General features: G+C 38.8%; 1 protein-coding gene across 2 annotated transcripts in view; it reads right to left on the reverse strand.

Moving 5' to 3' along the window:
• Positions 1-16,493, reverse strand: part of CPA6 (carboxypeptidase A6) — a 296,227-nt gene that overhangs the window by 201,225 nt on the left and 78,509 nt on the right. The gene's annotated exons all lie outside the window — the stretch shown is intronic.

Here is a 16,493-nt window from a genome sequence, read left to right on the forward strand (position 1 = left end):
AAACAATAGAATGGGAAAGACTAGAGATCTCTTCAAGAAAATTAGAGATACCAAGGGGACATTTCATGCAAAGATGGGCTCAATAAAGGACAGAAATTATATGGACCTAACAGAAGCAGAAGGTATTAAGAAGAGGTGGCAAGAATACACAGAAGAACTGTACAAAAAAGATCTTCATGACCCAGATAATCACAAAGGTGTGATCACTCACACTCACTTACAGCCGGACATCCTGGAATGTGAAGTCAAGTGGGCCTTAGGAAGCATCACTACAAACAAAGCTAGTGGAGGTGATGGAATTCCAGTTGAGCTATTTCAAATCCTGAAAGATGATGCTGTGAAAGTGCTGTACTCAATACGCCAGCAAATTTGGAAAACTCAGCAGTGGCCACAGGACTGGAAAAGGTCAGTTTTCATTCCAATCCCAAAGAAAGGTAATGCCAAAGAATGCTCAAACTACTGCACAATTGCACTCATCTCACACGCTAGTAAAGTAATGCTCAAAATTCTCCAAGCCAGGCTTCAGCAATATGTGAACCGTGAACTTCCAGATGTTCAAGCTGGTTTTAGAAAAGGCAGAGGAACCAGAGATCAAATTGCCAACATCCACTGGATCATTTAAAAAACAAGAGAGTTCCAGAAAAACATCTACTTCTGCTTTATTGACTATGCCAAAGCCTTTGACTGTGTGGATCACAATAAACTGTGGAAAATTCTGAAAGAGATGGGAATACCAGACCACCTGACCTGTCTCTTGAAAAACCTGTATACAGGTCAGGAAGCAAATAGAACTGGATGTGGAACAACAGACTGGTTCCAAACTGGGAAAGGAGTACGTCAAGGCTGTATATTGTCACCCTGCTTATTCAACTTCTATGCAGAGTACATCATGAGAAACGCTGGGCTGGAGGAAGCACAAGCTGGAATCAAGATTGCTGGGAGAAATATCAATAACCTCAGATATGCAGATGACACCACCCTTATGGCAGAAAGAGAAGAGGAATGAAAGAGCCTCTTGATAAAAGTGAAAGAGGAGAGTGAAAAAGTTGGCTTAAAGGTCAACATTCAGAAAATGAAGATCATGGCATCTGGTCCCATCACTTCATGGGAAATAGATGGGGAAACAGTGGAAACAATGGCTGACTTTATTTTTCTGGGCTCCAAAATCACTGCAGATGGTGATTGCAGCCATGAAATTAAAAGACGCTTGCTCCTTGGAAGGAAAGTTATGCCCAACCTAGACAGCATATTCAAAAGCAGAGACATTTCTTTACCAACAAAGGTCCATCTAGTTAAGGCTATGGTTTTTCCAGTGGTCATGTATGGATGTGAGGGTTGGACTATAAAGAAAGCTGAGCACTGAAGAATTGATGCTTTTGAACTGTGGTGTTGGAGAAGACTCTTGAAAGTCCCTTGGACTGCAAGGAGATCCAACCCATCCATCCTAAAGGAGATCAGTTTTGGGTGTTCATTGGAGGGACTGATGTTGAAGCTGAAACTCCAGTACTTTGGCCACCTGATGCGAAGAGCTGACTCATTTGAAAAGACCCTGATGCTGGGAAAGATTGAGGGCAGGAGGAGAAGTGGATGACAGCAGATGAGATGGTTGGATGGCATCACGGACACAATGGACATGGGTTTGGGTGGACTCTGGGAGTTGGTGATGGACAGGGAGGCGTGCTGTGGTTCATGGCATCTCAAAGAGTCGGACACAACTGAGCAACTGAACTGAACTCAACTGATGGTATAATGCACAGCATGGTGACCATAGTTAACAGTGCATAAGTACATTTGAAAGTTGCTAAGAGAATAGATTTAACAAGTTCTCATCACAAGAAAAAATTTATTAACTGTGTGGTAATGATGTTAATTTAACTAGACTCACTCTTATCATTTCAAAATATATACAAATAGCAAATCACTATGTTATATGCCTGAAACTAACATAATGTTATATGTCAATTATCTCAATAAAAAAGCATCACCCTTGAACTAAAAAAATAATTCACCTATCCTGTATACATAAACACAAACTCACATATGTTTCACCATCTTTGTTTTATAGTCCAAGATGATAACTCAGGAAATATCAGTTTTATTTGGGGAGGAAAAACAGTATTTTTCTATATGTTGATGTGAGTTCTTATTCTGACTACTGATTGCAGTTGCTGTGGAGCCAAAAATTGTTTTAAAAAATGAAGTATTGGCTGGCCAGCCTTGAAAGCCATCAGCCCAGTCTTGCCTACAGCCCACAAACATGTTAAGTTCATATTAGGGGCTCATTAAATATTTTTTGGAATTAAAACCTGCCTGTACATTTATCTTTCAGTTGTCTGTAAATCTTGTACCTTCTCCCTGATCCTGGGCTCTGGGTCCCCCTAACAACATTTTATCTTCTCTTGTTAGGCCCCAGTCCCCACCTCAACACTGTAGCTCGCTCAGCAGGAAGTGCTGTTCACAAAGGCCCTTCTCAGTGGCGTCATATTACTGTATACATCTGTCCAAAACTAGCAGACACGCTATGTTTTGGCTTCTTCATGTCAGCCAGTGTTCCATAGGGTTCATTGGTGATGCTAACAGAAATGATTCAGACTCAGGCTAAGATGCCTCAAATACAAAAATACATGAAACAAGATAGAATACTGCTGTCTCCCTATATGTCTTCATTCTGGCCTGTTATTTTATATAAATGTGGTACCAGCTCTGCCAGCTCACTAAAGAACATGATGTCCTTGAATCTGAAGCCTACTAGTGTGTACTTTGCTGCAGAATCAGGAGGTTTTGGAAAAGGCTTTCACTTTTTGATTGTTAAGAAAACAATTTGACATCAGATCTTTGTACAGGCTAGAATATTACCTTGGCTTTTTCCTGCCGTGGTCTTCAAATATTTTTGCTTACTTACACACAAGAAAATTTTGAAGAACTATCTCCTCACATGTTTTAACGTTGTCATTTAATATTTTCACAAGTTTAAATAGCTACAATGGATATAGTGTTAGTGTATCATAAATATTGACATTTTTAAAAATACATCACATTCAAAAATTATCTAAAGGAATCCAAGTATCATATAACAATGGGAAATTTAATAATCTTTTCCCTCTTTGAACTCACTTAAATTCCAGTTCTACTATAAAATACTCTTCTTTGTGTGCATGCTAAGTCACTTCAGTCGCATCCAGCTCTTTTTGACCTTATGGATTTTAGCACACCAGGCCCCTCCATGGGACTCTGTAGGCAAGAATACTGGAGTGGGTTGATGTGCCCTCCTCCAGGGGATCTTCCCTACCCAGGGATCAAACCTGCTTCTCTTATGTCCCCTGCATTGGCAGGCTTGTTCTTTACCACTAGCACCACCTGGGAAGCCCATAAAATGTTCTTTGCTGCTGTTGCTGCTGCAAAGTCGCTTCAGTCGTGTCAGACCCTGTGTGACCCCATAGACGGCAGCCCACCAGGCTCCCCTGTCCCTGGGATTCTCCAGGCAAGAACACTGGAGTGGGTTGCCATTTCCTTCTCCAATGCATGAAAGTGAAAAGTGAAAGTGAAGTCGCTCAGTCGTGTCCGACTCTTATCGACCTCGTGGACTGCAGCCCACCAGGCTCCTCCGTCCATGGATTTTCCAGGCAAGAGTACTCGAGTGGGGTGCCATTGCCTTCTCTGAAAATGTTCTTTGGTTACCTGCAAATCATATAGATCACCCTTTCATAGTTCCATGCAACCCAAATGGTATCACTATTTAGGCAGGTCCTCATGCCAGTAACTTCAAAGTCATCCTTTCTTTTGTCTTCCTCACTCGTCCTATCCATCATCAAGTCTTTTTCACCCCACCTCCAGTATCTAGAATCAAATTCATCCAAGTACGTCTAGCACCCCAGGGGTTTGCAGAACTCCTAAGAGGTGGTTTGTCAGTGAGCTGAGGTCCAGAAAGAACATGTAGGGACAAAAGCCTGAGCAATTTATATTTCATTTATAAAGTATCATAGCGAAAATGCTATTAACCTAGGTACCAACCAGTCTGAATTCCTGCTCAGAACCCAATCAAGATGCTTTATTATAAGTCCCCAAAATGAGGTTTTGCTTTTAAAGCTGATGAAATATCAAATCAGAGGCTCTTTTGAACAAATATGCCCTAACTGCCTTGCTTTCTTTAAGCTTATAGCATGCTTATGGCACTAGAAGGAAGACATTATTCCTCTAAGTTTAAAAAAAAAAAATCAAGTTTTTATGTAACAAAGTGAATTTCAAAAGTGGTAGATTATAGCGAGTTGGGAGCAAATCTACAGTAACTAATAAGGCAACTAGCTGTGATTCGCAGGTGTGGGTACACAGGACAGCTAATCAAATGTAGCCCAGGGAGAAATAAAAAACATGAATTGTGATATACAGCTTTTATTATGTTGAGGTATGTTCCTTCTATTCCTGCTTTCTGGAGAGTTTTTATCATAAATGGATGTTGAATTTTGTCAAAGGCTTTCTCTGCATCTATTGAAATAATCATATGGGTTTATTTTTCAGTTTGTTAATGTAGTGTATTACATTGATTGATTTGTGGATATTGAAGAATCCTTGCATCCCTGGGATAAAGCCCACTTGGTCATGGTGTATGATCTTTTTAATGTGCTGTTGGATTCTGATTGCTAGAATTTTGTTAAGGATTTTTGCATCTATGTTCATCAGTGATATTGGCCTGTAGTTTTCTTTTTTGTGGGATCTTTGTCAGGTTTTGGTATTAGGGTGATGGTGGCCTCATAGAATGAGTTTGGAAGTTTACCTTCCTCTGCAATTTTCTGGGAGAGTTTGAGTAGGATAGGTATTAGCTCTTCTCTAAATTTTTGGTAGAATTCAGCTGTGAAGCCGTCTGGACCTGGGCTTTTGTTTGCTGGAAGATTTCTGATTACAGTTTCAATTTCCATGCTTGTGATGGGTCTGTTAAGATTTTCTATTTCTTCCTGGTCCAGTTTTGGAAAGTTGTACTTTTCTAAGAATTTGTCCATTTCTTCCATGTTGTCCATTTTATTGCCATATAATTGCTGATAGTAGTCTCTTATGATCCTTTGTATTTCTGTGTTTTCTGTTGTGATCTCTCCGTTTTCATTCCTAATTTTATTGATTTGATTTTTCTCCCTTTGTTTCTTGATGAGTCTGTCTAATGGTTTGTCAATTTTATTTATCGTCTCAAAGAACCAGCTATTGGCTTTGTTGATTTTTGCTATGGTCTCTTTTGTTTCTTTTGCATTGATTTCTGCCCTAATTTTTAAGATTTCTTTCCTTCTACTAACCCTGGGGTTCTTCATTTATTCATTTTCTAGTTGCTTTAGGTATAGAGTTAGGTTATTTATTTGACTTTTTTCTTATTTCTTGAGGTGTGCCTGTATTGCCATGAACCTTCCCCTTAGCACTGGTTTTACAGTGTCCCACAGGTTTTGGGTTGTTGTGTTTTTGTTTTCATTCGTTTCCATGCATTTTTGATTTCTTCTGTGATTTGTTGGTTATTCAGCAGCATGTTGTTCAGCCTCCATATGTTGGAATTTTTAATATTAAAAGGGGTAATAAAGTCTCCCACTATTATTGTGTTATTGTTCATTTCAAGGAATGGTAAGGGGAGGGAGGTGGGAGGGGGGTTCAGGATGGGGAACACGTGTATACCCGTGGCAGATTCATGTTGATGTATGGCAAAACCAGTACATTATTGTAAAGTAATTAGCCTCCAATTAAAATAAATAAATTTATTTAAAAAAATTTAAAAAATGAATTGTGGACAAGGAAAAAGACAGAAACTTCTGCCAAATAAAAGAAGCAGGAATGTCACATCAGGCCTATATTCTTTGGTCTGCTGTGGTTCATCGGTACAATGGAATATTACTCAGCCATTAAAAAGAATGAAATAATGCCATTTCCAGTAACATGGAGAGACCTAGAGAGTATCATACTGAGTGAAGTAAGTCAAATGGAGAAGGAGGAATGACAACCCTTATATGTGGAATCGAAAAAGAAATGATACAAATGAACTTTACTTAAAAAACAGAAGCAGACTCACAGACTTGGAGAACCAAACTATGGTTGCCAGGGGCAGGGGAAGGATGAGGGGATGGTATAGCTAGGGAGCTTTGGATAGACATGTACACACTGCTGTATTTAAAACGGATAACCAACAAGGACCTACTATATAGCACGGGGAACTCTGCTCAGTGTCATGTGGCGGCCAGGATGGGAGGGGAGTTTGGGAAGAATGGATACACATATATGTATGACTGAGTCCCTTCTCCGTTCACCTGAAACTATCACAGCATTGTTGTTAATTGGCTATATCCCAATACAAAAAATTTTTAAAGATAAGTTCTTTTGTCCTGTTTGTCTTACATCTATCCCTTTCTCTCACTCTATTTGGCAGCATTAAATCAGATCCTGAAGGGGCAGAATAAATGATGCACAAATTTTCTGACTGTAGGATATAAAAACAGTTTAAAATTTGAATATTCAAGGTTGTATTATTTTTATTTTTTAAAATTAATTTATTTACTTTAATTGGAGGTTAATTACTTTATAATACTGTGGTGGTTTTTGCCATACATTGACATGAATCAGCCACGAGTGCACACATGTCCTCCATACTGAACTCCCTTCCCTCCTCCCTCCCCATCTCACCCTTCTGGGTTGTCCCAGCGCTTTGGCTTTGAGTGCCCTGTTTCATGGATCGATCTTGGACTGGTCATCTATTTCACATATGGTAATATACATGTTTCAATGCAATTCCCTCAAATCATCCCACCCTCACCTTCTCCTACAGAGTCCAAAAGTCTGTTCTTTACATGTGTCTCTCTTTTGCTGTCTCGCATATAGGGTCATTGTTACCGTCTTTCTAAATTCCATATGTATGCATTAATATACTGTATTGGTATTTTTCTTTCTGACTTACTTCACTCTGTATAATAGGCTCCAGTTTCATCTACCTTATTAGAACTGATTCAAATCCATTCTTTTTAATAGCTGAGTAATATTCCATTGTGTATATATGTACCACAGCTTTCTTATCCATTTGTCTGCATCTAGGTTGCTTCCATGTTCTAGCTAGTGCCGCGATGAACATTGAGGTCATGTGTCTCTCCCTTCTGGTTTCCTCCGTGTGTATGCCCAGCAGTGGGGTTGCTGGGTCATATGGCAGTTCTATTTCCAGTTTTTTTAAGGAATCTCCACACTGTTCTCCATAGTGGCTGTACTAGTTTGCATTCCCACCAACAGTGTAAGAGGCTTCCCTTTTCTTCACACCCTTTCCAGTGTTTATTGTTTGATAGCAGCCATTCTGACTGGTGTGAAATGGTACCTCATTGTGGTTTTGATTTGCATTTCTCTGATAATGAATGGTATTGAGCATCTTTTCATGTGTCTGTTAGCCACCTGTATGTCTTCTTTGGAGAAATGTCTGTTTAGTTCTTTGGCCCATTTTTTTGATTGGATCGTTTATTTTTCTGGTGTTGAGCTGCATGAGCTGCTTGCATATTTTGGAGATTAATTCTTTGTCAGTTGCTTCATTTGCTATTATTTTCTCCCATTCTGAAGGCTATCTTTTCACCTTGCTTATAGTTTCCTTTGTTGTGGAGAAGCTTTTAATTTTAATTAAGTCCAATTTGTTTATTTTTGCTTTTATTTCCAATACTCTGGGAGGTGGGTCATAGAGGATCTTTCTGTGATCTATGTCAGAGAGTGTTTTGCCTATGTTTTCCTCTAGGAGATTTATAGTTTCTGGTTTTTATTTTGTAGTCTCTTTCAATAGTTTTAATATTTTTTACCCTCAGAAAATAACATTTTAGCACTTGCAGGGAATGGAACAGACTTAATTCAGCAAAATTCATTTAACAAAGATATTATTATATGCCTCCTATGCAAGAGGTACTATTTGAGGCATTGAGCATCTGATGTTGGTCAAAGACATACAAGATGGAGACAAAAAATACAAAGGCCTTTCCCCTCAAGAAGCTTTTCATAAAATTGTTATATATAGAACATTCTAGAAGACTTGCTTTATGAGGTAAAGGTAAATAAAGGGAGAATATTCAGGTAGATAATAATAATAATAGCTACTGACATATTCCATACTATTTTCTATGTACCATTTTTCTTAATTTTTAGAACAAGGCTATGATGTAGGAACTGTGAACTCTATTCTATAGTTGTAAAATCTGACAGAGGGGTTAAGCTGATGCCATCTAGCTAGGGAGCAGCTGAGCCAGGATTTGAACCGAGGTCTATCTGACTTCATGGTTCAGACTCAGGCAGGTTGTGCTGTAGAGGCTAATTGGACGTTTTCCAGGAACAATGTAGAGAAGATGCCCGCCTTGGGTGTTAAGATTGAGCTAGAACTCCAAGGTTGCTTTCATGCTAATTTCCCACAACTGTAATTAAGGCAAGCCTGTTATTTGCTTCTTAAGGCTCTCAACTGAAAACTACTGTTGACCAGCATCATATCCATATGATGCTGGAATCATGTGGATATCTGACTCTACTTGAAGTCTTCTGGGTAGGGATAGAGATTGTATGGCTGATTTTCTTTGCAGATTTACTGATCATTGAAAGCTGCCAAATAAAGATTCCAGTATCACCAGAGTGAAACTGGCTCTGGGTTTGTTTTCCCACCAGACATATCCTGTCCCACTACTGGGCTGGTTGCCCTCCTCACTCCTGCTTGGACCTTCCTTTCTCCACAGAAGTGGGGGATTGCTTCCTTCAATTCTGAAAGCTATGATGAAAAAACATCTATTTCTGCTTCACTGACTATACTAAAGCCTCTGACTATGTGGATCACAATGAACTGTGGAAAATTCTTCAAGAGATGGGAATACCAGACCACCTTACCTGCCTCCTGAGAAATCTGTATGCAGGTCAAGAAGCAACAATTATAACGGAGTGTGGAACACTGGACTGGTTCCAAATTGAGAAAGGAGTTCATCAAGGATGAATATTGTCACCCTGCTTATTTAACTTATATGCAGAGTACATCATGCAAAATGCTGGGCTAGATGAAGCACAAGCTGGAATCAAGATTGCTGGGAGAAATATCAATGACCTCAGATATGCAGATGATACCACCCTTATCTCAGAAAGTGAAAAACTAAGGAGCCTCTTGATGAAAGTGAAAAAGGAGAGTGAAGAAGCTGGCTTAAAACTCAGCATTCAAAAAACTAAGATCATGGCATCTGGTCCCATCACTTCATGGCAAATAGATGGGGAAACAATGGAGACAGTGACAGACTATTTCCTTGGGCTCCCAAATCACTGCAGATGGTGACTTCAGCCATGAAATTAAAAGACACTTGCTCCTTGGAGGAAGAACTATGACCAACGTAGACAGCATATTGAAAAGCAGAGACGTTACTTTGCCCACAAAGGTCTGTCTAGTCAAAGCTATGGTTTTTCCAGAAATCATGTATGGATGTGAGAGTTGAGAAGAAACTCTTTTTTCATAAAGAAAGCTGAGCCCTGAAGAACTCATGCTTTTGAACTGTGGTGTTGGAGAAAACTCTCGAGAGTCCCTTGGACAGCAAGGAGATCAAACCAGTCAATCCTAAAGGAAATCAGTCCTGAATATTCATTGGAAGGACTGATGCTGAAGCTGAAGGTCCAATACTTTGGCTGCCTGATGCAAAGAACTCATTGGAAAAGACCCTGATGCTGAGAAAGATTGAAGGCAGGAGAAGGGGATGACAGAGGATGAGATAGTTGGATGGCATCACTGACTCAATGGTCATGAATTTGAGCAAGCTCTGGGAGTTGGTGATGGACAGGTAAGCCTGGCGTGCTGCAGTCCATGAGGTTGCAAAGAGTTGGACACGACTGAGAAACTGAACTGAACTGACGCCTGTATGATGGCACCTGTTGGAGATAGTTTTGTCCCTCTTTTTACTCATCCTATTTTCCCCCACAATTTTTATTCCAGTTACACTCTTCCCATTCAGTTCTTACCACTCTGGTACCCTGGTTTTTCACCCCTCCCCTACTCCAACAAAACAGACTCTATCTGACCCACTACTTTTCACTGGAGAGGATCTGATTACCTAATTCACTCAATGCTTCCTTCTCTTAGGCATTTGTCTTAAAAGAAGGCAATCCCTCAACCAACTGAACTGACATTTTTTTGCAGTGAAAAGTCAAGGGTGATTTGATGTGAGAGCCATTTGTGGGGCTGGGGAAGAGGGGCTTTGTGTGAACCCTTAGATCACACCACTAATGCCTTACACACTTGTAATACTTGTTGTTTAGTTGCTAAGTCATGTCTGACTCTTTGTGATCCCATGGACTGTAGTCGGCCAGGCTCCCCTGTCCATGGGATTCTCCAGGCAAGAATACTTAAGTGGGTTGCCATATCCTTCTCCAGGGGATCTTCCTAACCCAGAGATCAAACCTGGATCTCCTGCTTTGCAGGTGGATCCTTTACTGTCTGAGCCACTACAACACTTACACTGAAGGGCATCTTTGCTCTGAAACACATTTGCTTGTTTGGCAAATATCAAGGTCTTATTCATTTTAAGACCAGAAAAATCTTGTTTTTCTGCTGAGCCACATTCTTAAACTCAGTGCTTTCAGATATGGTGAGACACACTCTATTTCTATGTCAACCGTATAATTAGAGGAGTATTTTTTGTTTTGCTTCTTTTGTCTTTTGCTTTTTTAATAGGGTTATGGGAGCATAAGCAGCAGAAGGTGAGAACATTTATTATTATTTAATGTGCCCAGTTACGGTTCTCTTGGACAGCTCATAAATACAGAGGGGCGGCTGTGCTTCCACTTCCCACCAAATGGCATCCAAAAGAGTCTGCATTTATAAGGTTTAACGCTCATTCAAATAAGGCTTAAAAGAAATCAGATCACATTTACTAAAATACCAAGCTTAGGCAAGCCTACAACTTCTTTTAAACCGCTGGTCTTAATTACTCTCTATGATTGTTTGGACATGTCAGATATTACTTTAGTTTTTAAGCTGATGATGGTAACTGCAGGAGCTTCAAAGGTATAGCTTCTGTCAGGCCACTATTTTACTGCATTGCCATTTAGTTTTCAACTTGGACACTCAGCTATGTTATAAAATTTTTATAGATTAATTGCACAGAAATAACTGGTACTAGTTATAATAGGTTCATTTGAATTCTTTTCCTTAAACAGGCTTTTACATGCCTAGTGAACATTCCTTTAGAGCCCTGAACTTTAGCATCAGAAATAGTAAAAGAAGTTTGTGTTACTTGAAGAGTTATAGTGTATTATAAATGCTATCCTTTTATAAAAGTGTATTGCTATTTTAAATGCTTCCAGTATAAAAGCCTTTGAATACTGAAATCCTTACTTATAACTATTAGTAAGGATATTATGTCTGCAAATTTTGACATTTCAATTTTAGCAACTACTCCCCCTGATACCTGAAAAGTTTGTATGGCATATCTATCTCCATAGATATATCTGTTTCCAGCTCAGCGGGACAACTGTCCTAAATTGTACTACATAGCTCTATAGGTACCGTTCAAGTCTGCCCCCTTCCCACAAGGTATGTAGCATAGTCTTCACAGTTTACCATGGAGGGCCTGGAATCTGCCAATACAATTTTTGCCTTGCCATGTGAGGTACTTAGTATTTCTCAATTCAGAACACTTGGGAAGAGGCAAAGACTTTGCTATACAGAAGTTATTAATGCGTTGTTACTGTTCCATGGTACCTACTTCACTCTTTCACACACCTTCCTGTTGAAGTCTATCTCTTTATTCACTCTGAAAGCACTATTTCATCTTGCTGCCAGCGAAATGGAAGATGTCCTGGGGTCCAGAACTGGAATTTGACTGCATCTTATACTTCACTGGAACAATGGGTGCCAACGAGGGTTTTATAAGCTGTCCTGGAAATTAAATATTGATAACATTGGATGTAGAGGCATAAAAAACACCGCCTCACAAATGAATGTTTGCAGCACAATCTGCACCTCAACATATGTGTGTATAAATCTGTACATACATATGTGGGTATATATAAATATCTATATATTTGCACATACATATGTTATTGCAACTTACTGTTCTTGCTCCACTAGAGAAATAATCAAATGCCCAGACTGATAAATATCCAGGCAACAATGGATAGCCATATAGAAAAAAACAACTCTTGACTCTGTTTTCACAGTACACAAAGATTAATTCCATGTGGACTGTAGCTCTAAATGAGAAAACAATGATTTTGGGAAAAAAAATAGAATATCTTCAAAGTCTCAGGGTAGGCAAAGATTTATTAAAAGGAACAGAGAAAGTGCCAAACCTAAAAAAATCTGATAAATTAGATTACAATAAAACAAAAAAAGTTCTCTTCATCAAAAGATACCATAGAAGGACCTACTGCACAGCATAAGGAAATATACTCAATATTTTGTTATAACCTATGAGGACAAAGAATCTGAAGAGTGTATATGTGTATATGTGTGTGTGTGTATTCATATATATACGTAACTAAATCACTTTGCTATATACCTGAAACTAACACAACACTTTAAATCAACTTTATTTCAATAAATAGATAAGCTTTTTAAAAAGACAACATAAAATTCAAGAGGACATTTAGAATTTGTTACAAATCATTATTACAGTTGGGCTTCCCTGGTGGCTCAGATGGTAAAGAATCCACCTGCCAATGCAGGAGACCCAGGTTGGATCCCTGGGTCAGGAAGATTCCCTGAAGAAGGGAATACAACCCGCTCCAGTATTTTTGCCTAGACAATCCCATGGACAGAGGAGCCTGGTGGTCCACGGGGTTGCAAATTTCTGACATGACTAAACGACTTTAAAAAATTATTATAATTACTCTACATGTAGCCAATAAAACCATATATCCAGAATATATAAAGGACTCCTAGAGATTAACAGGAAACAATAATCCATTAGACATATGAGCAAAGGATTTGAATAGGTTCTTCATGAAAGAAGACATCCAAAATAGCCAATAAACATACAAAATGGCATTTTGTTAGTCATCAGTAATGCAAATCAAAACACAGAGCAATATCACCACATGTTCACAGGAATAGCTCAGATGAAAGGCAAATTATGTCAAGGATTTGCCAAATTGTGCAACTATAACGCTTGCTGGTGGAAGTGTAAATTGTTGCAACTATTTGAGAAAATTGTTTGTAGTAGTATCTACTAAAGCTACCCAATAACTCAGCAATTCCTACCATATCCCTGACAGAATGCATTCACATGTTCAGCAGAAGACACATACCGGCATGTTCATAGCAGTAATATTTGTTAGGCCCCAAGCTAGAAATAACCCAAGAGCGGGTATATTATTATATAAAAATAAAACACAATGACAGTGCACAGACATGGACACCCTTCCTGAATGCTGAGAGAAGGAAGCCCAGATACTAAGAGTATGATTCCCTTAATATAAAGTTCAGACACAGGTAAAACTAAGCAATCATATTAACCTAGGATGCTGGTTATCCTTGAGGGGAGGGGCAGGGACTGAGAGGTGCTGGTAATACTCTGTGTCTTGGTCTGGTTATCAATTACATGGATCTGGTCACTTTCTGAAAAGTCATTCAACTGAACACCTATGGTTTGTGTGTATGAAACTTCTTTTTCGTATGTTATGCTTGCATACTATATGCCAATAAAAAGCGCACAGTAAAAAATAGCCTCAAACGTTCTAAGAACCAAAAGCATATCACATGTATTCTATCCATGAGAGCTTATTGATTAAACAGTTCTCGGTGTTACCCTGATTTTTTGTAGAAAGGACATTTTTGCTCAGCTCAAACATATGCCTCTGTGTTAAAAACCTTACTTACTATTTGGAAGAGAAAACACTCTTGAGACAAAATGCTTCTAGGCATCTGTTTTGAATGGATTTTAATGCCTCTGAAAGTCTTTTTATTGATAATGTGCTAAGCTAAACATTCTCAATTTTGCATCATTGACTTGAGTACTGCATACTATGCTTTTTACTACTAAAAGTTCAACAAAATGCTTATGCTAGTTGGTTTGATAGTTGGGATTCCAGAGTGGAAATCTCTTTACCTACGTAAAGTAATCAAATGGCAAAATAGCCAGGGATGTCAACAGCTATCATGATTTTGATGGATAGGAAGTCACAATCAAGAACTGTTTAGCCAAAGCACCCTCACCAAATTAATCAGCGTTCTAGTGGGTTTTAGTCTGTTCTCCTGTGAATGGCTGTTTACTGCTTATAGAGCATTTCCTCACATAGCTCAATCTATTGTTAGGCTTAGATCCAAGAATGTTAGGACTTAATTGTCTCATTTCCTCAGTAAGTGCTGCATCCTGTTATTCCTTGGCTGCAATTGTTGATGGTGATCATAATATAGACTTGGAGGCGGGCTGTGCTGGGGATTATGCGTTGTTTTTGATGGAAGCCATGGAGTTGAGTACATGACACACATATAAAACTAACTTGTGTGCAGGCTGGACTTAAAGCTATTCATCGTCCTTTTCTTAAAGATTAGTATTAAAATGCATTTTCCCCAGGATTCCCATCTTTATGTCACTCTGAACAGAGGAATAGATTAGACATGAGTTGAGAATGCCATCTGTTTCCATTCACACAAAGTGTAATTTAACATGAGTGTTTGCTACTTTCAAGGCAGTAGGTAAACTTACAAGCCTTTCACATAACTATATATGTGAGCATACATGAAATACACACATACACATATATAGAAACATCTATTATCAAGAAAGAAATCATTGAGTATCGATTTTTTTATTGTTTCTACTTTTAACAATTATATGTTCAGACATCACCTGTCTTCCTAGTTCTAGTCTTATTTTTTCAATCTGTCTGTTAGATATTTCCACCCTGAATGTTTCTGTACCACAAAAGGAACACATTTAAAATTCAACCCTATACCTCCACCCTAATTGGCTTTCCTACTTTAGCTGTCATGCATACCATTTAACCTTTCTGTTATCCAAGATCCAAAACTTGAAGTCAACTTAACTGTCATTGTAGCTGTAATTAATCTCTGGCGTAGCCAATTATGTTGAATGCTTTTTTTCATGGGCTAATTTGGCCATTTGTATGTGTATCTTATTTGGCAAAGTGGTTAAATTTTTTCCAGTTTGTACACATTTTGGGCCACTATCTCTTCAAATGTTTTTTCTCTCTTCTTCCCTACTATTTCCTTTCTCCTGGCCACTGGGGACTTTGGTTACATGTATATCAGGCTGCTTGATATTTTCTCATAGTTTACTAATGAGCCGTTTTTTTTTGGCACTTTTATCTCTGTTTCATTTAAAATGGTTTCTATTGTCATGTCTTCTTCAAGTTCACTAATCTCTTATTCAGCCTTATCTAGTTTGCTATTCATCTTATCCAGTGTTTTTTTTTTTTTTTTCATTTTAGCCATTATAATTTTCATCTCTAGAATTTCAAAGTGTCTTTTTCATATTTTCCATGTTGCTACTTACATGCTTTATCTTTTGTCTGCCTTATTGAACACATGGAATACTGTTATAATGACTGGTGGCATTTGTAGGTCTGTTTCTATTAATTTTTCTCTTTATGGCTCATCTTGTTCTACTCTTTTTTTTTTTTTTTTTTAAGGAGGCCAATTACTTTACAATATTGTAGTGGTTTTGCCATACATTGACATGAATCAGCCATGGGTGTATATGTGTTCCCCATCCTGAACCTCCCTCCCACCTCCCTCCCCATCCCATCCCTCTGGGTCATCCCAGTGCACCAGCCATGAGCACCCTGTCTCATGCATCGAACACTCTTTTGCATGCCTGGTAATACTTGATTTGGACACCAGTCATTGGGTAAAAAATTCCAACTTGGGGGTCTTGGACATTTTTTGTATTCTAATATTTTTAAGTTCTGTCCTTAGAAGTTAAGGTACCTGGACATAATTCGATTCTCCTGTCTTGCTTTGAAGCATTGCTAGTCAGGATTAGAACAGCTTCTGTTCTACAGATCTTTTTTGTTCCACTACTACAGGAAGATCCTTCTGAGTTCTGTCCCTGAGGTCCTGTGAATGAAGAGGATTTTTCTACTCTATCCTCTGGGATACAAAGGTTCATATAGTCAAAGCTATGGTTTTTCCAGTAGTCATGTACAGATGTGAGAGCTGGACCATAAAGAAGGCTGAGCACTGAAGAACTGATGCTTTTGAACTGTGGTGTTAGAGAAGACTCTTGAGAGTCCCTTGGACTACAAGAAGGATCAAACCAGTCAATCCTAAAGGCAATCAATCCTGAATATTCATTGGAAGGACTGATGCTGCAGCTGAAGCTTCAATACTTTGGCCACCTGATGCAAAGAGCCAACTTATTGGAAAAGACTCTGATGCTGGGAAAGATTGAAAGCAGGAGGAGAAGGGGATGACAGAGGACGAGATGGTTGGATGGCATCACCAACTCAATGGACATGAGTTTGAGCAAACTCTGGGAGATTGTGAAGGACAGGGAAGCCTGGTGTGCTGCAGTCCACAGGGTGGCAAAGAG

This window comes from Bos indicus x Bos taurus, chromosome 14 (assembly GCF_003369695.1).
Source record: "Bos indicus x Bos taurus breed Angus x Brahman F1 hybrid chromosome 14, Bos_hybrid_MaternalHap_v2.0, whole genome shotgun sequence".
Classification (NCBI taxonomy): Eukaryota; Metazoa; Chordata; class Mammalia; order Artiodactyla; family Bovidae; genus Bos; species Bos indicus x Bos taurus.